Source organism: Pongo pygmaeus, chromosome 10, assembly GCF_028885625.2.
Source record: "Pongo pygmaeus isolate AG05252 chromosome 10, NHGRI_mPonPyg2-v2.0_pri, whole genome shotgun sequence".
NCBI classification, from domain to species: domain Eukaryota; kingdom Metazoa; phylum Chordata; class Mammalia; order Primates; family Hominidae; genus Pongo; species Pongo pygmaeus.
In genome coordinates this window covers 65,449,685-65,473,381 of record NC_072383.2, presented here as the reverse complement: position 1 = coordinate 65,473,381, position 23,697 = coordinate 65,449,685, and the positions used below count along the sequence as shown (strand labels likewise).

At 39.3% G+C, this 23,697-nt stretch overlaps 1 long non-coding RNA gene across 1 annotated transcript; it reads left to right on the top strand.

Annotated features, from left to right (window-relative positions):
- Positions 1-4,185: 4,185 nt before the first annotated feature.
- LOC129010123 (uncharacterized) lies at positions 4,186-23,481 on the top strand. Its single transcript, XR_008492929.1, has 3 exons — positions 4,186-4,310; positions 6,889-7,039; positions 22,867-23,481. It is a non-coding gene; the product is annotated as an uncharacterized LOC129010123 (long non-coding RNA).
- The last annotated feature ends 216 nt before the right edge of the window (positions 23,482-23,697 follow it).

Below are 23,697 nucleotides of genomic sequence, written 5' to 3'. Positions count from 1 at the left end.
TGTTGCTACCAACTCCTTTCACCAACCACTCCACAGGAAAGAAACAAGCAGGGTGTTTCCATGAACCTGAGCTAAGCCCACGCAATCCCTCTGGAAGCAAGGAGAGTTTTTCAGAGCAGGGTTCAGCTGGGTGGTCATTGACAGGAAAGGAGCAGAGAAGTCTTGATAGCTGGTATCTAGTGATATATCAATAAGGAAACTGAGCACTGGTGGGTATTCAGGATACTTCCTTAAGGCCAGATCTGACTCAGTTTCCTGCACCCATTAGTAGGTCCTGATGTTCTATTTTGGTGAGAAAGTGGGCATCTACCTCTGCTCCACCAACCCCTCCTTTCCCTTTCCACTCACATTCAAGGATCTGTCTAGCATTTCATGCACTTTGATAATCATGTGAAATTTTCAGTCCTGCTGAGATGATGTAAGAAGGTCACTTTTTTTTTTTTTTTTTTTTTTTTACCAGAGCCAATAAAGCAATAATCTCTCTCTGAACTGCAGGCTCCCAACCAGCCTTGGGCTAGTCAACCCAATTCCTTAATTCTAACCCACACACTCTTTTCCACCCATCTCTGGAGAATGAAAAGAGGTGGTGCAGCCAGGCTCCCCCAGCTGCTGCGGTGCCCTCCTGCACTGGAGTAGGTACAGCCTAATCAAAGGTCTGTTGTTTTCCTTTGGCTTTGAAACTCACTGGTTGTGGGTGTATCTGTTGCATGATCATGAACACTTAAAAAAAAAAAAAAAAAAAAAAAAAAAAAAAAAAGACAGATCCAGTCCCATTACTTTGGCTCTGGCACAGAAGTTTCTGTAAAGAGAAAACATAAAATGATACCAAAGTGGTAACAGTAAAATAAATACCTCTCTCTGAATTTCATGGAAATAATGAAGCTTCAGGGCACCAGAGGAAACTTCAGTAGCTCCAAAGCTATTAATGACTGTCCAATAACCCAAGAACTGGCCAAACAAGCTGGACTGCTTTCCTGTGAGTCATCAGAATCACTGCAGGCCTATGATGGGTCCCTTTCACCTGTGGGAAACAGGCTGTTAAAATGGAGAGTTGTCACTAGTCATCAGCTTTTTAGTCTTCACCAGGGCTGGGCAACAAGAGTCATAGGACCTGTCTTTATGCTTATGCTTTTTAATTTCTTTATCTCCTTGCAAATGTAATGATGTGACTTACAATACATGTTTTGATGTGCTGATAATCTCGACAATGAAATAGGTTTTAGGACTTGAGGGGATTGGGAGGAGGCATAGAAAGTTTGGTGTCTCTGGAAGGAATTAAATTGTGGATGTTTTCAATGATTCCTAGTTGCTTCACTCAAGGAGGGATCAATCGTGTGCTGACAAATGTTTAACAACAAGCACTCTGGGGGAAAACAAAAGCAAAACCAAAACTGATTTGTGTGTTGGCCAATTTCCATGGTATAAATACTCCTACCATGAGCAATTTAGCTGGCTCCAGTGCACCACTCAGAAGGATCCTAGTTTTTCTTTGCCAAAGATCATCTTACCTGATGGATTTTATGAAGCATACTTATTGAGAATTAAATTAATTAGAATGATTTAAGTTAGAATATTGTATCAAAAATTTAATTTACCTTTCTTAACTATCCTTTAATAATTTGTTATCTTGCTCATACTCTCAGTATCCTGTCGTACTCACTTTTCATTTGAAATCTGGTTTTTTTGTTGTTGCCTTCCTTCCTTCCTTTTCTTTCTTTTCTCTTTTCTCCTTCCTTCCTTCCTTTTCTTTTCCCTTTCCTTCCTTCCTTCCTTTCTCTTTCTTTCTTTCTCTCTTTCTTTTTCTTTATTTCTTTTTTCTTTCTTTCTCTTTCTTTCTTCTCTCTCCTTCCTTCCTTTTCTCCTTTCTCTTTCCTTCCTTCCTCCCTCCCTGCTTGCTTGCTTGCTTTCTCTTTCTTTCTTTCTCTCTCTTTCTTTCTTTCCTCCTTTCTTTCTTTCTTTTCTCCCATCCTTTCTTTCTCTCTCTCGCCTTCCTTCCTTCTTTCATTTTTTTAAGATATGGGTTTTCATCATTCTGTTACCCAGGCTGGAGTGCAGTGGTACAATCATAGTCACTATAATCTCAAACTCCTGGGCTCAAGCGATTCTCCCATCTCAGCCTTTCAAGCAGCTAGGACTAGAGGCATAAGCAACCATGCTCAGTTAATTTTTTTAATTTTTATTTTTGTAGAGACAGAGTCTCACCTGGTTGCCCAGGCTCGTCTTGAACTACAGTGATCCTCCCACCTCAGCCTCTCAAAATGCTGGGATTACAGACATAAGCCACTGCACCTGCAGCCCGTTTATTTTTCTTGTCTAGCTCTTATTTCCTTTCTCTACACTGAGAGTGAATTTGTAGCCAGATGTTTTTCTATTTTAATCTTTAATTTTTGCTTTTTTCTTAAATTATTTAAAAATTATCACGTCACTCCCATTTCCCTTCTTCCCACAGTACTTAAAACCTCAATGACTCCCTATGGCTTTTGGGATAAAGTTTGTGGTATGGCTTTGACCCCAGCCTCTGTCTCTAGCTTAACGGCCTTAGAGATGGGCTCTTGCTCTGTTGCCTAGGCTGGATTCCCTCACGAAACTTGTGCTCTGACCACCCCCAAATTCTTGCACCTCCATGAATACATTGTGCTACTTCATGTCTTCAAGCCTTCCCACATGTGGCTTGCTCTAAGATTTTCTCCTCATTAACTCTTTAACTTTAGCTTACACTGGGCTTCTAATCTCAGTGGCTACAGCATCTTTTGTTATTTATATCTCAGCAGTGACAGTAATTATTGATTTGCTGAGCTATCTCCCTCCACTTAGGCTATGACCCATTTGACTCAGAGACAATTATCCTACTTACATCCCTGGCGCCTAAGAAAATGTCTGGTATATGCTAGGTGCTCAATAAACACTTGTTAAGTAGAGACAATAAATTCGTAAATGGTAATTGAGGTGATTTCATAGCTTCATTTTAATTCTAATGTGTTAAAGTCTTTTAATCATTCATTGACAACAATATCCACCAATTCATTTGCAAAGCAGATTGGTTCAATAAAATATGATGTAGTCATAGAGCAGAATTAAAATATTGATGTAGATTTCCAAAAAGTGAAAAATAAAGATATAAGACCAAAAAAGTGAGCAGCATTATCTCTTTTACATAAATAATAAAAAAGAACACACATTTATATATATGTGTGTAAAGTTTTTGAAAGTAGGAAGCTCCTTTGGCAAATTTAAGCTTAAAAAATAAAGAAAGCAGGAAGCATATGTTAAGTAGACTTTTACTTTCTGTTTTGTATATTTCTGTCTGATTTTTGTTTTACCATGTGTATTTATTATTTTTACATAAGAAAATATTTATATGAGAAAAAGTATCAGCAGAGCTTACACAGTGATAGGATTATACATCATGATTTCTTCTTTAAACGTCTTTATAATTATCGAACATGAGAGATTAAAAAAAACTGAAGCTAAAGGTAGCAATATTCTCTATACTGGCAGATTTTTCAGCATTGCATATGAACCCACCTCCGGTAAGTGGGTTATCTTTCTAATTTATGACTTCAGTGAAATCTGTTTCCTGGCAATGGTTGCCAGGGCACGCCTTCTCCCTTGTTCTCCATCATGCTTACTTTTAAGCCTAAGGGCAAGAAAGAAATAGAAAGCAAGAAGTAGCATGAACGTCTCTTTTTTTTTTTTTTTTGGCATGTTGGAAAAAGGAGCTCTAAACACACTCCACTAAGCATAGCACATGCCTTGGATTCAAGCAGTGGACCTCATAGAGGAGCGTCTCCTTTTAAGCTTTGCAGGGCAAGTTTGGGGCACTATCAGTGAGAAATTGTCACTGCTTCTTGCCTTGGTGCTTGCCTGAACAACAAGGAGTTCCTCTAACTGCCTTAAAAGGAATCTACTCCTCTCTCTTGCCACAGGTATCACATACTATTCTCAACATATTACCGCAAACTAAAAAAAAGAAACAGGTTGTGAAGTAATGCAGAAAGTTATTTTTAATTAAAATTATCAATGTATCCGTATTAAAAATTTAAATAGAAGATACAAACAATAAGGTGCCGCTGATAGACCCTGAAGGAGGTCTGCCTCTCCCAAAGGCAGGCGGCAAACGATATCATAGGCTACAGACACAAACACTGGGACTTCGTATTAATTGTGCTGCCACACAAAGGGGGTGTGGTTTGGGGTTGAGGGGTTTACTGGCCAGTTTTTCCATGTTTCTCAAATAAAATTCTGGTGTCATCAAGAAACACTGTGGAGGGAGACGTGAAGGCTTTAGAGACAGGAACCACTGCAGAAATGTAAGGATTAGGAGGTAGAATAATACCCCACCCTGGGGCTGAGACTTCGGAGAGGGGACGGCACATCACTCCTCCTTTTCCTTCCCCTCCGCAGCCATGGCTGCACCTTTCCCAGGCTGGATATGGTGGAGATGTGGGAGGTGTGGGCAAAGACGGTAGAAGAGAAGGAGAAGAACGTAGAAAACAAAAGGGGATTGAGCTACTCTAACACTGGAGATGCAGGGTGGCTTCAGATCCTCAAGACATGTTTTGAGTTTTCTGGGACCTTTATGATCAGAAGGCAGATACTAATGAGAAAATTTTTGAGCCCATGAAGATTTTAAGGTCTAAATTCTCTCCAATTTGGGCTGCTGGTTTCTGTTTTCTGGGCACCTTGATTCTCATACTCTAGAAGCACCCGGGTAGGGGCTTGAAGAGAGAAAGCAAGAAGCTGGTTTCCTAAGTCTGGCCCTTGACTTTAAAGGAAGGTGGTTAAATGGAACTTCTTGTTGTCTAGAACATCCCAGGGCGAGGTTTCTTGGTGTGTAGTCTTGGCAGACATAATGCTGAGAGGATAAGGAATTTCTAGATTGAAACTCCAGGACTCCAAAAGGCCCCTTGAAGTTATCTGAGATTCCCTGTTGAATATTATTACTCAGCTTATCACTATTCTAAATGTCAGCCAGAACTTTGTTATAAATCTGCTACCCAACTTATGTTGAAAGCCATCTCTAAAATTTCCTTTACAACTAATCTTAGGTTTATAAAGTTGGCATTTAAACAGACTGGGTGCAGTGGCTCACGCCTGTAATTCCAGCATTTTGGGAGGCTGAGGTGGGTGGATTGCCTGAGCTCGGGAGTTCGAGACCAGCCAGGACAACATGACCAAAACCCATATCTACAAAAAAATACAAAAATTAGTTGGGTGTGGTGGCACATGCCTGTAGTCCCAGCTACTCAGGAGGCTGGGGCACGAGAGTCGCTTGAGCCAAGGAGGCAGAGGTTTCAGTGAGCTGAGATTGCACCACTGGACTCCAAACTGGGTGACAGAGTGAAACCCCATTTCACACACAAAAAAGGCATTTAATCATGGTTGTGTGACCCTGGCATACATTATGTGGCTTCTCTGGGTCCCTATTTCTTCATCTGTGAAAGGAAGACAAATGTGGAAGAGGAATAATTCTTTGTGTCAGTTAGGATGCTTTTGGCAGCAAGGAACAGAAAACCAAACTCTATCTGGCTCAAATAATTAGGACAAATGTTAGATTACATAAAAAAAAAGTCCACAGGTAAGACAGGCTTCAGAATTGGCTGACCCAGTTGTCCAGTGATTTTATCAATGACCTGGGAACTTCTTCCTCTCTATCCTCCCATCAATACCATTTCAGGCAGGTCCCTCAGGATCTAGGATGGCTACCAGGAAGGCTTGAAGTACTAGCATCTTCACTCCCATCAGCAGGAAGAGAGAAACTGTATTTCTGTGTCTTACGTGTGTAAAAGCTTTTCCAGAAACTTCCAGAAAATCTTTTCTTCCATCCTACTGACCAGAATGGGTCACATGGAATTTCTGGCTAATTCTTGGAAAAAAGAGATAATGCTAGGTTTAGACCAATTACATCCACTCCTGGAACTCAACTTCTCCTGAGGTTCATGGGGTGGAGTAGGTACCTAAATGAATTTGTGATTCTGCTGGGAAGAAACAAAGTGGCAATGGAGGAGGCTGGCTTACCATCACAATACCGATGCACTTTCTTCTAAGTCAAATAATCCCGTTTGTCTCTCAGTTACTGTATCTGGGTGACATTCCTATGAACTGTGTGTTGAAAATGTTTTGTGTCTAGATGCATTTAAGGTTTTGTTGTCCTCACAAGAATAAAAGAGCAGTATTCTTTTTTGTTGATTGTTTTTGTTTTTGTATCCACTATACAGTGCCAAATGCAAATATTATTTGGGGATATCAATCCTTAGAGACTCATTCAAAAGACTTTAAAAAAGAAAAAGCCTCTGAATTTACGAAACCAAAGCAGCTATCAAGATGGTAATATTTGGCTTTTGAGACTTTTAAAAACTGCGTGGAGTTGCCAAAAAATACTGATTGAGGGGTGCTGATGATGACATCATTTACACTCCTTCAGGTCTTTATTTCTTTCTCCAGCTACATGTGAGGATAATAATATCTGCCCTACTATGAGATAACGTATGTGAAAGAGTGTTGTAAAGCATACAACAATTAAAGAAGTGTAAGATGATAGTACAACCTGTGCCTCACTGTCCAAAAGAAGGGTTTATGAGAACAAAGGTGCTCCCTCTAAAGGCTTCACTGTCTGTTGAATTAATGAAGAAGGGAGCCTCTGTAAAACAGACGATGTGTGGCCAGGCAGTTTATTAATGTGTTAATTTGGGCTTGTTCTCTTTGTATTCCCCTTCCTCAACTTTAAGTAGGCTTTTTGAGCTTCTGTGCCTCAGGTATTTTTGCTGGGAAGAAAGCAGATGCCATCTCAATTTAGTGTTCTTTCTGTTGTTTGTGTAAAAATGAGCCCACTGAAAGACAATGGGAGATGTCTTGGTAAGGACTGAGAGAAAGTGCATGTTTTTGCAGATCAGGAGATGGGGAGACAGAGGAAAGAAAGGAGAGATCTGTGGATTCCGTGAGCACCCCAAATTGGAACCACTCCTTACCGTGTCTCAAGGAAGCAACAGACCTCCAAACTGCATGGAGTACCTCAAAAGAGCAAGACCCAAGCAAAAAGGTAGAGTCAGCAAAATGCTGGAAGGCTTGGGGAAGGGCTGGAGTGAACAACTGTCCCATGTTATCTGGGGTAATTCATGGAATACAGGACTTTCAGTGTTAAAACTAGGAAAATTCTAGGCAAATCAGGATGATTTTGTTACTATAGGGAGAACTAAGGGGCAACCATGATGGAGTGGTGATTAGAAGACCTTGTCCTGATCTGTGGGCACCTGGTATGTCTTCTTCAATTGGGGGGTTACATAGACGGGACAGAGTGTTCCAGCCATGACTTTGGGGGACTCAGATTCAACTTTAAGTTGTTTGAAAAGAAACATCCAAAGTAATGTTTTTGCATAGCATAGCTTGGGCCCTGAGATTCATGCCTAACACACAGGTTAAAGAAGTCCACAATTCCTCAACAAAACTTTGGGGCCAGACACATTTCGGGATTCAGAACTTTTTGGGTTTTAAAGATATAACAGTAAGTGTTCTTTATATTATTACATGGTAACTCCAATGCAGTACTCTGTAATCAAGCACGCTGATATTTCTACAGAAACATTTATTAATGTTTACATTGAATAAATTAAAGACTGTAAATATTCTTATGTCAATAAGGCTAGGTTGTGTTAGGTTGCACTGCCAGAAACTTAGCTTAAGTTTTGCCACCAAGTCAGTTGTTACAGTTTTCAGAAATTTTGAGACCTTGGAATTGTGGATAATGGATTGTTGCTGTATTTTTAAATATTTATAAGTATTTGGACAACTCCTCAATTTATTATCATACTAGGTCAAGGGTAAAACCTGTTCCATGTTTTCCAATATTGGCTGAAGATTCTAGAGAATCAATGAACATATAATGCCACTTAACACACTCATAGAATTTATTAGCCCCTAATATTGGAATTGATAATGCATTTAAATTCCAATATAAGGTGATATATGCAACATTCAAATGTTCTACTTGCACATTATAGATTTTTTCCAGACAACCAAAGTGCAATTATCACAATTTAAAATAGTTTTCTGTAAAGGTCACTTGAAATGCTAAATTTGGTTGACCTGATAATGAAGAGGTAAAATATTTTTTTTTGAGCAATATTGCCAAACTACAGCTTTTTCTCCAGGGTGATAACCATAGGGCTTTTGATCAGAAAGCTTTAATGTCTATGTGGAAGCAAAGTCAAGGACGCTGGTTTGCAAACTGCCATCCGGGGTTCTGAGAGACATGCAAATAATAGTAATTAATATGATGCTGATGTTGCTTTTGTTTGTAGGCCTAGAAGATGTGGTTATTCCAAGCATACTTAATTATGTGCAAGCACAGGCATTCTTTGTCCTGACTCAAAATCGTCAAAATAACAGGTCTCCAGTGCCTGAAAAGCTATACCCAGTGAGTTTACAATTTCTAAAACTTTGGTGGTTTCATTATTATTCTTTCCTAAAGAGATAGCTCAAATCTAACCTATTCAGAACTTTGAAGATAAGATTTGACTTCTTGAATCAAATTCAGTTGTATTTCCATAAAAAGCCAAAGAAGCAAAGACTTCTTTGTCACAATTCTTAGACTTTCCACAGGGAAAGCCATGGGGAGAAGACAAGGTATCTTAGATAGCTTCTCTCTAATGAAACCGTGCATCACCTGGACCTAGATTGGACTCTGTGTCCACATTTGTACATATGTTATTTTGCTGCATTTATGTCTCTAATCACATATGGTGGTTTGTAAAATGTGATGTTTTCGATGGGTTTTTTCTTCTTCATTTCATGTGGTTTTCAAAAGGCCCGGAAATCCATCTTCTTGTCAGAACCACTTATACTGTCTTCTGAGATCTTCTTGGTGTCAGGATTCAGTGCAGCCATTCACTCCCATTCCTTCAGTCTTGATATTCACGACAAACTCATTACATGGCTGAAATCTAAAATATTTATGTATAGATGACACTGTGCCTCTAATTATTGCAAATAAGGCTCCTTATCTCTTTCATGGTATCTCCTCAGAGAAGGAGTCTGTGAGGAGCTGTGATTTTTTTTTTTTTTTTTTTGCCAGCTCCTTTAAAACCTTCATGAAAGCTCTCTTCACGCTGCCTACCCAATGGCAAATGCATTTAATGTTCCCTGCTGCCCCGCCCTACTGCATTTGCCACATGAAGTTCTGCTCAGCCTGGTCTCTTGGCTCACAGCATGCTCCTGTGACCTGGGGGCCACGGCTAAGGCTCTAGGCGCCCGCAGTTGGAGGACTGTCAGCCACGAAATGATAAATAGCAAAGGCTGCTTTTATTAAGACCTCTCCACACTGACCAATTTGGCTTTCTTTCTTGCTTCTAAGCTCAATGGACTAAGACTCAGGGAAGTTTTAATTTAATAGTATTCTCCTTGCCAAATTTCCCTCAGGATTCTAGTTAACACTAACCCCAAACGAGAAACACTATAAGGGAAGTACATCCCACATCCCTCATTGTTAGGCTCACCATTAAATGTAATGACGATTTCTTTAATCCGTGGGCATGTAAGTCTGTGTTTCTTTCATTGTCAATCTATAATTAATCACCTTATATAAAATAAGATGAGAGAGAGAAATAAAAAGTCATAGAAATGAGCTCATAATTAAGAGTACATTATGCAGACTTTATTATTTCATGGTATAAGCCCCAAACCATCCACACTACAGTGAGATTTTTCTGTTTTTAAAAGTCTGCTTGCTGTTCATAAGAATCTTCCTATAAACAAAAGATACTTAGACTTATTTAGGTAGCTTTTTTGTGCGGGGGGCAGGGGGTCAAAGAATGACCCTATGTCCTGTAAGAGTCCATCCCAAAAGTTCCCTATAAATAATGACTGTTTATTCCTTGAATTTGATCAGTCCACTCAGCATGTAGAATAAAGTGAGAAAAATAGTGTGTATGGACCATAGTAGGCCTGGAGACAGTGAAGACTTAGAATGATGACTGGTAACATCTCTACCATTGTTAGCATCCCGTGCAATTGCTCTCTACCCAATTGATTTCTATGCATGAATCTCAAAAGAAGATGCAGCTCCCTTTATAAGATAGCGTCTAATGTCTTCCTTTCTTTCCCAGTGGGAGCCAACAATTTCCTCTACAACTTTGGAAACAATAAGATTAGGCAGCCTAGAGTCTAAACTAATAGGAAAATAACACTAAAGTCTTCTCAATAGCCACCAAGTTTCAAAGAACAAGAACAAAATTCACCTATAAAAAATGGCCAGCACCATGGACCACACCTAATATGGAATTATTAGACTTCATTTCAAAAGTCCTCTTTGCATCTCCCACTTGTGACAAATTAACAAATGGTATTGCTTGAATTAGCTATGCTTTGAGTTTTTCCTGCAAACACAGAACATTTGGTGTTCTTTTTCTTTCTCCCATGTAGAAAATTTGGAAGCCTCCACCTGTTACCTTGAAAATAAAATCGGGTCATCCTTTTTTTTTTTCCCACAAAAATTTAAAAGGAACTAGGGTTGTTATTTTAAGGCAAAATATTTATGTTGCGATAGTTACATCAATATCAAATATATTTAACATGAAACTCGTAGAGAAATAAAGCACCTGCAAGGAACTCCCCCCAAACATGCTTCAGAAGCGCAATCTTGATTCAGAAAGATAATCTTTAGTAATCATATGAACTGCCACTAAGGGACTCCTTAGGCAGAGCCTTCTCTAATGAGCATAGCCAGGGAGCTCTGAGTGCTGCTGTCTCCGTACCCCTAAGCCACTGGGAAATGCATCAGCCCCTTGCTCCCACTGCATAAAGTGGGAAATAATGCATTTCAAGAAGCTGTGTCTCCATATTCAGATTCACATGATAGGGAGGTTAAAAGAAGAAACCTTGTTTGTGTTAGTTACAGATGTATCCCAAGCACCTGAACAGTGCCTGCAACATATACAATGTTCAGTGAGTGAATGATGGCACAGAGACTAGGTAGGCTGCTGCCTGCCAAATGGAGGACTTTCAGGGTCATAGTAGACCAGCACAGTCAAGGGGGATTTTCCTGAACCCTGATCTACCATTTCTAACTTCCTGAATTGTTTTTGACCTTTCCTTCTCTCCACTAAAGAAAAAATGATAATTTTCTTGGGTGTAGGTCTATTGCTTATTCATAGGACATGTGTATAATTACCATACTATACTGTAATTGATTACTTATTTCCTCCAGAGCCAACCTATCCATTAGGCATAGTAGTAAACACACACACAACACACAGACACACACATACAAAATAATTTTGAGACTGCAGAAAATGTTTTAATATAAAGTATTAAAATAATCAACTTTATACTAACACAGTTGTAAAATAACAGCTTTAATATTTTTTAATGGAGTAAGGGGTCCATGAAGGCAAAAGTGCCTGGGACCCATGAGAATCATACTGCAGACCTGATCTTCATTAGGCAGTGAACAAACAATATTGGACACGAATCTGGTTTAAATGCAGAAAGAGGAAGCAAAGAGAAAAGAGCTGATAAAAAGAAGACATTTTTTTAGGTGTGGGCTGGCTGTGGGAGAGAAGAATGCCTTGGAGAAGGCTGGAGAAGTAGGAGGCTGAAACCAGGGAGGTGTGTAGGGGTATCTGGGGAACTTCTGGAACAGGTGGGGTGTTGAGTCCATATTTGGCAGGGGAAGATGTATTTTCTGGCAGGCTGATGAATAATGGAATTTGAGAGCTAGAAGTGCTCTTAAGAGCTGTTGTATTCCAACTCCTTATTTTATGGGTGAGAAGGCTGAGTCTTATTAAATTATTGGGAAGATAGAATCTGATTCTAATGCCTTTTCCACTACTCTGCCAACTCTTCCATTTGCCTCAATTGTATTTACAAGATGGGGTGAAATGAAAAACAAACTTAATTTACGTGTTTATTACATGTGTGTAATACACATATGTGTGAGCAATTCCACACATACCATAATGTTAGAGAGTCAATTTCAGGAATCTTAATAGATCTAGTAGATTACTTTCCATTCACAGAATGGGACATTTGTATTTCTTATCCCTCTCAACTCTACTGCAACTCTGACTTGGAATCATTAGTATGTGCCTGGCCACCTCCCAAGTAAGAAGCCTGGACCTAGTAGCATAACTAAATTGGTCAGATAACTAAAAGGACATGTAGCCAAGTCTGGCTAAAGTGAAACCAGAACCCACCAGAATTAGTGGGGCTGATTCTACTCTGATTCCAGAAAAGTCCTAGTTCTAGAGGGTCTGTATGAGACTTTCTCTCATTCCCAGATGAGAGCCAGCAAATGGCATCTAAACTTCTGACCCATTCTTGAGTCATTCAACAAATATACCAAAGAGCTATTCTGCACAAAATGCAGGTAATGATAAGTGGATGCAAGGGCGAATTATGATTGGACCTGTCCTCAAGGAGTTTATAGTCTAATTGAAGGTCTAATGAAGGGGAGAGTGAAGAGCCCACAGGATGGTGGAAGCCACATAATCAGTGTTCAGGATTACATGGCTCCATTCTGCCTCTAGGACATCCCTTTATGAGTAAATGCTTGGGAGGTTGTAGAATGAAATAAATTCTCCACATATGAGCAAGAGCTCAGGAAATTAAAGAGGAATGGAATCAAGGAAGGGAAAAGTCGGGGGAGTAGTGGGAGAGGATATTGCAATCTGAGTTTTCAAAAGACATTTCAGTTCAGATGAACTCATGGAAGGAACTAAACTTTAATCTTTAAAGCTTCATTGTGCAATTTCCTAAATGAAGGAGCAGTCGGATTGGTATATTTAGCATTCTCACAGAATAAACCTGCATGGGGGTTACACAACCTGTCATAGGAATGAGGAGCTTCCATTTTCCATGTATATATTGTTACTGCCATGTCTCTATGAGGTAGGGATTTGACCCTTATTGTCTCTAGTTTGAAAACATTAAGTCACTGTTTAATAAACTAGCTCCTACTCCAGATTCTTGAAAGGAAGCCCTGTTTCTGTTAGTTATTAAGGATGCAAAGCTCTACAAATCCTCTTCCTCATCAAATTCACTGTTGTAATATAAACAGATTAATTTTCAAAATAATCAGTTTCAGTATGTTGTTTCCACAGCCTCATGACCAATAGAAAAAGACTAACCTTCTTCCCTGATATTAGACAGTCAACCCACCCTCACAGTCATGTTCCACTGCTCCACACACAGGTATACTATGCAATCTACACAGAACCTCACAGCCTGCCATGCACACATTCATGTCTACACCCGCTCATACTACTCAGGAACACCCACCGTTTCTCTACGCCTACTTATTCATTTATTTATTTGGACAAATATTTATGGTGCACCTACTCAGTTTCAAAAACTTTAATAGGTTCTGGGGATTCAAAGGTGAACAAGATAAACATAGTCCCTCCTTCAGAAGCTTTAAGCCCTAGTTTTGATAAGGGCTACACAGAAGTACAAGGCATTATGATGACACGTAAAGGTAGCATGTTACCTAATCCAGTGGGTCATGGAAGCCTTCTCTGAGGGAATTACTTTTAATCTGAGATATAAAAAATTAAGAGGATTTATCCAAGCATTAGAGCATTCTATGAAGAAAGAACCACAGGTGTAGAGCCCTAAGGCACGTCCAGATCCTACCCACCCTGCAAGACTCAGCTCAATTTTCAACTTCTCATCAAGTTTTTCCCGACCTCTGGAGTCTATGTTGAAGAACTGCTTACTCTTCTGAACTCACTGACACTCTGACTCTGTACCATTTTCTTAAGCTCTTAGTCACCATTGTTCTTATCACCATCCCACCTTTTATCTTTATCTTGCCTGGATTGTATCAGGACAGAACCATGCTCTGTGTCTTACAATCTGCATGAACATGGAGCTCCTAGTAAAAGTGTCTTACAATCTTCATGAACATGTAGCTCCTAGTAAAAGCTCAATAAATATAAATTAAATGCATGTATGCATGACTGAATGTATGAATGAGTAAATGGTCTTGGTCAATTCAAGTTCCATGCATGGCCATTCAGTAAGTCTCAACAGAGGCATCACAGTAGTACAGAAGATATTTTATTCTTGATATTTTTAAAAGATTATTGGCCATTCATCTCATTAAATAGACTATAACCCCCAAATCACCCCCTGCCCCACCCCCCAAAAAAAACATGAGGATGGATGAGTGGTCAGAAAAAGCTGTCTCTATTCATGGTGCTGTGAGAAGATCCTTTTCTACCTAATAGTTGTTAGGTTACATAAATTGGTCTCAAGAAAATCTCTAAATAGAATGTGCTGGATTCTGTTGGATATGATATGTTCTTAGTGAAACAGAAACTACCTTAACTATCTAACTATCTCCAGGCAGAAGAATCCTTCAATAGAAGCCTGCTGAAGGATGTGTGGATAGGCCTGTGGACTCTCATCATAGCTAACCTCTTCCACGAACCAAAATAGAGAATTGACACCACCCGCCAGTTTGCAGTAAATTCTCATCCTGCTCCTGGGCCTGCCAACATTTTCACTGCTATGGCTTCCTACCTCCTCCACCTTTGTTCCTCAACCTCCTTGGAACCAACCTGCCAACTTCAGGCCAGGTGGTATCATCCTTCCCTTAAGAAAATTTTAAAATGGAACACACTCAATTTCTGTTGCCTACATCAAAAACCACCTCAATGAGTTTTTAGTTGATACTTATATTTGAAAGCTGGCTGTGGTTGGGAGAAAATGTAACCACAGAGAGGCGGCTGACTCAGAGAGGGCACAGGAGAAACTAAATTATTAACACCTTAGTTCCTGTTCTCTGAATTTTCCTGTCCTCTGGATTTTAGATGAAGTGCCAGAATGGGAAGCATTTTAGTGATAGGTTCTTTGCTGTGAGTGCCAAACCAGAAGATATCCAAGCAGGCCTGGAATGAAGAGAGGCCCAAGGATAAACAGGAACTCAGTTCAGTTCAATGTGTATTTATGAGCTCCTGCTAAGTTGCATACTCTGCACTGGGCACTAGAAATACAAAAATAAATAAAATATTGTCCCTGATTTAAAGGACCTTGTGATCCAGTAGGGGATTCAGATGTGTCAACATGTGATTACTGTGCAATGTGGTAAGTGCAGTGAGAAACAGGAAATATGAGAGAGGAAAACATCACCCATCTCAGGAAGGATAGAAAAGTAGGTTGGTCTAGAGGGTTGAAAATGATTCTGAAATGATCGTACTAATATTATAACGATAGGTCACACTGCCACATAGCAACATAAAAAGTCTACATAAAAAGAGATCATGTGTTTTGGGGAAATAATTACTTAATTTCTCACCCGGTGGATCAAATGAGGAATTCCATGGCCCAAATGAAGCCAGAGTAATATGAAATTTAATTATTTTAATCGCTCAAAATTGGCAATGCACACAGCTCTCTGCTTAGACCCTGAAATTTGACGAAAGCCTTTATGAATTGTTTATGGAAAGGTTTACCAACCTCAGCACTAATGACATTTTTTGGACTAGATAAGTTTTATTGTGTGAATGTCCTGTGTGTTGTAGGAGGTTTAGTCTTTACCCATTAATGCCAGTGTCATCCACCATCTCCCAATTGGGACCAACTAAAATGTCTCAAATTGTTAAATGTCTCTTGGGGGGTAAAATCAATGCTAGTTGAGAACCACAAGTGAGGAAGTTTGTAGAAATGAACCCAATCATGTCTATTTAGTTCAAGATAATCAGTTCCTATCTAAGGCTCTGTTTAATAACCCAAACCCAGGAACTTGTCATCATCATTGTAGTTAAGCCTTTTCTTAGACAATTTCTACTTGAGACTCAGTGATAGCTGTGGCAGAAATTTCTAATTTCCTCCATTATACATTCTACTTCTCTCAGTCAACCTGGAAAAAGAACTCTCAATTTTTAGCTGGCCATCCGGAATAGACATTTCCTGGTCTTGCCAATGAGCTATAAGCAGAATTGGTGTGCGCAGTTTCTAGGAATTTCCTTAAAGGGAAGGAATGTGGTCTTCTTCTTCAATTTCTTCCTTTTTCCACTTGATGTAGATGTAATTGCTGGAGCTCCAGCAGCCACACTTGATTATGAGGTGACATTGGGAACTGAAGCCACGAATTTCAGTTCAACAGATAGAAAAGGCTGACACTGGGCAGGGCCTTACCAGCCCTGAAATCCTGAATTGCTACCTCCAGACTATCACATGAGCTATTATTTTTTGTATTGTTATTGTCTCTGTTACTTTTAGCTGCACCCTGCACCTGATATTAATCAATACAATTGCCTAAAGTGGACATTTATTATATTTCCAAAAGTCTCTGGACCACAATCTTCATCACATTAGGAAGCTTGGTCAGCTGTTCTACTAGAACCTTTACAGAAAACCCCATTCTCTTCTCCTCTCTTTTCTTCTCTTACAGTACACAGCACAGGATATTGGTTATTTCAACAATAACCCTCCTACCACCTCTCACTCTGCTACTCTGGCCAGTCAGTTACACTAGATAGACTGTTACCACTGCTTACTAAAAGTCGACATCTCCTTGAACCCATCAGACACAAAAATGAAATGAGAATACCTATTACTTGCAGAGTTGCAAGAAAAAGTATACTCTCCACTATTTCTGGTAGAAATGTGACATGTTGCTGTCTTTTTAAGAGCAATTTAATAATAGCAACAGAATTGAAAAATATACCATTCCTCCCAACTATCAACTTCTAAGAAGTAAAATCAATACTAATGAAAGACATATGTGTAGGGTTATTTATTGCATTTTTCCACAGAAAGGGAATAATATTTCTCATAAGATAAATAGAGAAGTATATTTAAGATCTATCAACATACAGTTGGTATTTAAAACTATGGGGTTGGATGAAATCATCTAGGAAATGAGTTGTGAAAGAAGAGAGAAGAGATTTGAGGACTGAGCCTGGAGTAGTCCAACATTTAAGAGTTAGGAAGATAAAAAAGATTCAGCCCAAGAAAATGGGAAGTAGTGACCAGTGAGATACGTGGAAAACAAGGAGGGAGGTTTCCTTGCAGAAAAAAGAAGAGAGAGTTTCAAGAAGGATAAAGTGATCAACTATGCCAACTGCTACCAAGAGGTTGAGTAAGATGAGGACGAAGAAGGAATCATTTGACATGGCGACATGGAAATCGATGAAGACACTGGCAAAAGCAGTATCAGTGGATTGGTGGGGACAACAGCTCAACAGGAGTGAGTTCAAGAAAGAATGGAAAGTGAGGAAGTGAAGAAAGTGGGTATAGATAACTCTGCATTTTTGCTAAAAGGGAAATGGATCAGTGGGTTACTAGAAAGTATTTTGTTTAAATGCAAAGCAATGTAGCATGTTTTTAGAGCAATAATATAGCAGAAGGGTAAATAGGTGATTCAAGAGAAGGAATAATTGCAGACTCAAGTCAATAAGTAGATAACCTCATAGAGGGGTGAGCCTCAGACCGGAGCCAGGACAGCACACCTGCTATGACACAAGGGAAGACACAATATATGGACACCAATGGAGGTATGATGGCACATTTGATGGTGGAGGGGGAAAAGATTCTCCTCTGATCACTTTGGCCAATATCTGGCTGATCCACAGATATACAAGAAAGCCCAGCTGAAACCAGAAGAACTGCATAGCCTAAATCATCAACCTACAGATGATTAAGCTAAATACACGTTTATGGTGTTAAGCCACTAAATTTTTGATGATGTGTTACATAACATTATGATAGAAATAGATAACTGAGGCAAAGAATGTTCCATGTCTATGGGTACATATGGAGCACCCTCATTTTTTAATAAATGACTACATATAGCATCAAGCTGTATGTGCCATATTTTATTTATTTTACCATTTCCTTATTACTGTTTATTTTAGTTGCTACTATAAACAATGCTGCAAGAAATATCTTCCTACATACGTCTTTGCGCATGTACATGGAACTGAACAATGAATTCCTAGAAGTGAAATTTTGGGATCAAAATTTATATGCAATGGCAATTCTAATAGATATTGGCAAATGGACATCTATAAAGAATGTAAAAAGGTATGTTTGCCAATAATTTATTAATGCATTTCCACACATCTTCATGTTATCAATTTTTTTGCCAATATGGTAGGTGTAAAAAATGTAATTACTATAGACAGCACTTTCATTCCTCTTATTATGTGGTCCTAGAATAAACCCCACCATCCCTACTGTTTCCGTTGACTCTGAAGAGCACCTATTTCACTCTTATCAGCCCTGTTCAAGAGGCATAGGGACCTGCTCCTTGCTTCACACCATTTCCCCAGTGGTTTTATATTGTCAATACTCTTCTTTTGTCAGTAGGTTTTCCACTAAGTTTCAGTAAGTTATGACTCACTTAATGTAAGGAAAATAGGAAAAACATTCCACATCTTTGCAGAGGAATGAGTTGTGTTTAAGATTGTTTATTATAAATGGAAATGTTGAAGGAAGGTTGGAAGAAGCTAAAAAGGAAGAAGAAATTAAAAAGAAAGAGATAAAGATGGCACTAATAGAGTTTTCTGAAGTCCCTTTGTATTAGGGTTCTCTAGAGGGACAGAACTAATGGAATATATACATACATATATGGGTATATATGACTTGACTCTGCAATTATTCCTTCTCTTGAATCACCTATTTACCCTTCTGCTATATCATTGCTTTGAAAACATGCTACATTGCTTTGCATCTAAACAAAGTACTTTCTGGTAACCCACTGATCCATTTCCCTTTTAGCAAAAATGCACAGTTATCTATACCCTCCTTCTTAATAAACCCATATATATATATTAAGAATTAACTCACATGCTCACAAGGTCCCACAATAGGCCATCTGCAGGCTGAGGAGCAAGGAGGGCCAGTCCTAGTCCCCAAACTGAACTTGGAGTCCGATGTTCAAGGGTAGGAAGCATCCAGGACAGGAGAAAGATGTAGGCTGGGAGGCTAGGCCAGTCTCTGTTTTCACATTTTTCTGCCTGCTTATATTCTAGCCATGCTGGCAGCTAATTAGATTGTGCCCACCCAGATTAAGGGTGGGTCTGCCTTTCCCAGCCCACTGACTCAAATGTTAATTTCCTTTGGCAGCACCCTCACAGACACACCCAGCATCAATATTTTGTATCCTTCAATCAAGTTGACACTCAGTATTAACCATTACACCCTTTGACTTCTACCATATTTCCTAACTTTGATCTCACAAGAGATTTGTATGTTAACCAGAATCTACTTTAAAATACTTCAGCATGGACAATGTGATAAACTTGTGAACACTAGTTTTCACTTTAAGGCTGGTCAGCTGCCCCCAGGGGGTCTGCATTCCCAACAGGTATAAAGAGCAGTCATCAAAATGGAAAGTCATACCAGTAAAATAAACAGGTAAATAAATAAAATAGAACTTTAAGATAATAAGGTAAGTATTAAACAAATATAAAAGGGGCTGTGGGTGTGCACATGATAAAAGGATACAGTTTTTAGAGGTAGAGTTTTGGGCCTTGCATAGCTTCCCTATCCCCATAACACTATTAATGTATCCAACATATACTAAGGATATTTATGTAATTATTCAATGTGCTGTACATTTTTTAATCATAAAGCAAGGTTGGGAAAGTTCATTTATGAATAAGTATAAGTAATTTGACCTTAAACACAAGGTGAAAATTGTCAGGTTGGATGCATTTTTAATTTTGCCATGGATTCTCAGCTTTATTACTTTGCACTCAAAGGGAAATTAGCTTAGATAGTGGTTTCTGATAGTCAAGCATTTTTCTTTTGAGCATCTAACCAAATTGCATTTGCAATAATAACCCTCCCTGAAGTCAATAGGTCTTTGGAAAAAAAAGAGTGTGGATGACTGAAGAGAATTGAGATGGAGTCCCATGAAGAACAAAGTAGAGAGCCTAATGCAGCCTTTTATCTTCTCCATTAAATGGGCAGGCAAATCAGAGGCTCAAGTGAGCCAACCTTCTTGTAACTGATATGATTTCCTGGATGGCTCAAGAAAACATAATGTCTCTATGCTGAGTTGAAACCCTTAAATAAAGCACTAAATTGAAAAGATATATTTCAATGCAGCTGTTCATTGTCTTTTCAATTCTATCACTTTCCCACTTAATGTATTTATTTCTTTCACACATAATAAGCCTTAGTATGAGGAAAGGAGACTGGCAGGAGAGACAACTGAGCCATTCAGGGTTTCTAGTGGTCTCATCAGATAATCGCAGAACCTCAGTGCCATTGAGGGAAAAGTCTATTGGGGAAAGAGCAATAATGACATGGCCGCAGGCTCAGTGGCTAGGCCTGTGTTGAGAGTCTGCCGAGATCTTTCTGACCAATTCTCTCAAACAATTGTTTTCTTCTTCCCCAGATCAACCAATTACTCCGTTGAATCAAGAAACAAGTGGTTGTTTTGACTTTACTCTCTCTCCCAATGCTAAATTGAAGTTTGCATTTTACCATAGCTGCGATCAATTCACGATTAAATTGAGACTCAGTTTGAGATACAAAGCAGCTGCAAATTATGTTCAAAAGTCAGTAAATCATCGTCAACTCATTTTGTGGCCTTGGAAATAACCCGGGATGTGTAAAAATAGCACCAGCTACACACTTTTTTTTGAAAAATCCAAGCAGCCAATGATCTGTGGATTTTTTTCCTTTTCTTATTTATTTTCTTTTACCGTACTTTTATTGTGATGATATTTTATCCTAAAAGTAGTTGGTTCTGATCCATTTGTTTTCATTCACAGTGGCCAGATATGTTTCCAAGAGTGCTTATATCCCCATAGCATTTGGAGGGCTCCATACCTGGGTGGTTCATCACCTTTTCTATTCTTGCTGCTACATCTTTCAAAGGACTAAAGCATTTAATGACTCTCGCCCATGGTAAAATAGGGCCAAATATTCACCTGGGGAACCTAAGCTTGTCTCACCTTCTCATAATGTTGCATGTCCCCCCCCAAAACTGTTCATTGCCTATCACAAAAGTGTAACAAGTGTGTAACGTTACCCAAATATCTAGGAGAAAGTTGGCAAAGAGATGTTATTTATTATGACAATTCAGACTGGTTATTGATGACAGTGGCTTGGCTAGCTATGTTCAGGCTTAGTGGAAAGAGACAGTGGTTAACAAGCAATGTCTGACAGGTGCACTCCTCAGGCACTTGCCCTCCCTCCCAGTTCTAAAGTATACTCAGGCTCTATGCACTGATTGAACAAGTGCTCCAGGAGGTGCACTAAACAGAACATCTTTTAAACAGGTTCATTGGCACTCAGTACTCACACAAGCCTTTTCTTTTCTGTACCCTCAGGGGTCAGAGAAAACTTCCTTCACATGATAACTATACCCTTTGCATGGGCAGGCCTATAAAAGAGCTCCTGACCAAAGCCCTGCAATAAGAGGCCTCTAAATGGAGTGGCCAAGTCAGAGTGGCAGAGAGATCCAGTACAGATTTTGAGTCCAGCATCTACCTTCTGTTCCCATTAATGGTTCTTGTGCTGCCCTGAATGCCGGGAACCATGGGGCTAGGGAGTTTCCCTTACAAAGAAAAGTTGAAACATGACCCTAGCCTCTTAGAGGTGGCCATCCACTGGCTCCGTGGCTGGTACTTGCCTCAAGCAATCTATCGATCCTGGAAAATTCAACTACCCACCACCTTGAGCCTGTCTCCAGTGAGCTTTACAGATATCATTCATCCTTTTAGATGATATGCTCCTTCCAGGTAAGGAGCTCTGTGAGTTTAGACTGTATGTTTATTCAGGCATTTCTTTATAATGGTAGTGTTTTGCTTATGCTAGATAGGGCTTGAGACTTCAGTGGTCTCATTTCTGTGAGTTCTCTCCCTTTTATTTTGTTCCCTTAGAAAATGTTTACGCCAGGTGCAGTGACTCGCACCTGTAAACCCAGCAACTCTGGAGGCTGAGGTGGGAGGAACACTTGAGGCCAGGAGTTTGAGACAAGTCTGGGCAACATAGAGAGAACTCATCTTTAAAACAATTTTTTTTAATTAATAAATTTTAAAGAACTTAGCCAGGCATGATTGTGTGTGTTTGTAGTCCCAGCAACTTGGGAGACTGAGGTGGGGGGGATCACTTGAGCCCAGGAGCTGGAAGTTGCAGTGAGCTGTGATCACTCCACTGTACTCCAGCCTGGGCAACAGAGCAAGACCCCGTCTTGAAAAACAAAAACAAAAAATGTTTTGACATTTTGGTTTTTAGTTTTAGTGTATGGTTTTCAGGTTCCATTGCCCTCTTTCTTTCCTCAAGATCCACTCTCTTATTCTCACTTTTACTCCCATTCTCTCTCCCTCTCCTTCTTTCTCTTTCTCCCTGTGCCACCTCTCTTATATAAAATAGTGTCTTTTACTGTGATGCTCCCTGTTTGCAGCATTACCGCAAACTGCCACATATCCATGCACACACACTCTTGCAGCAGGCTGCACATTCTCTTTTGCTGTGGGTCTGAAGAGTTGGGTGGCTTTTCCTACTCACCAGTGGAGCAAGGTGTGGTGGCAAGAGTGCACCCGGGAGACCAGGATTCTCCCACATAATAGTTGTATGATTAGGGGCAAGTCAACCTCTCTCTGTTTCTTCATCTTTTAGAAAAAGGGTAGCTCTCCCTGCCCTATCTACTTTGCAGAGTTTTTACAGGGATAAAACAAAGAAATGATCATGAAATCTCTTTGTAAAGTATAAATTGCTATGTAAATGCTATTTTATTATTGCTGTATTTTTGCAAATCAGGTCACTCCACTGTAAGGTGATAATTATACTGCAGGAGGATCCGATTGTCCCCTGCAGGCACTCAACTGAAGAATGACAGCTTTTAGGCAATGCCTATCCCATGTAATTAATTCTCACTTATCTGAGATCCTCTTAATCATTCCATAGAATGCTGCCTGATTTCCTGACATTAACAGTGAACACAGTCAGACTCAAGAGGAGGAAACTACTGGGACCACAGCAGTCAAGGAAACACCATCAACACCCAGTCTTCCTCCCACATTACTCAGAGACTTTTATCTTTGCCATCCCTAAACACATTCCTGCAGGTCGCCAGATCCCTTCTAGCCCATCTTAGATAAAACTGTGCGGAAAAATGTGCTTCTAATATAGAGTTTTCCATTTGGACACCTTGTATTTGAATCACAACTCAAACTTTTTTAATGCCACCCTCTGTTTCCCTACTGGATCTTAAAGACAATTGGCACTGAAGCATAAGAAAATAATCAATTATGTCTCATCTATGCTATGCTATCTGAGAGCATTTCCCTCAAAATCTCTTCTATACTTTGAGTTAAAAGTAAGATTTATACCAAAAAGCCAATGAATGAATATTAATGTTATATTTTAGATGATATCTAATGAAAAATCTCAAACATTGTACACTGTAATTAATTTATATTTTCAATATACCAGTTTCTCACCAACTATGAGAATTTGATTCCTAAAAATCCCCTTGGTAGAAGAATTCAGATTCATGAAATAAAAGATCTTACAGAAAAAGAAAATTAGTAGTTAATGCTCATGGTAAACCTTAAAAGGTCCTTAAAAATATATTTCTATTATATGATCCAGCAACCTCACTTCTGAGTATGTATCCAAAAGAATTGAAATCAGGATCTTGAAGGGATATTAGCACTATTATGTTTACTGCAACACTACTCACAATTGCTAAGATGTGAAAACAAATGTCCATCAACAGATAAATGGATAAAGAAA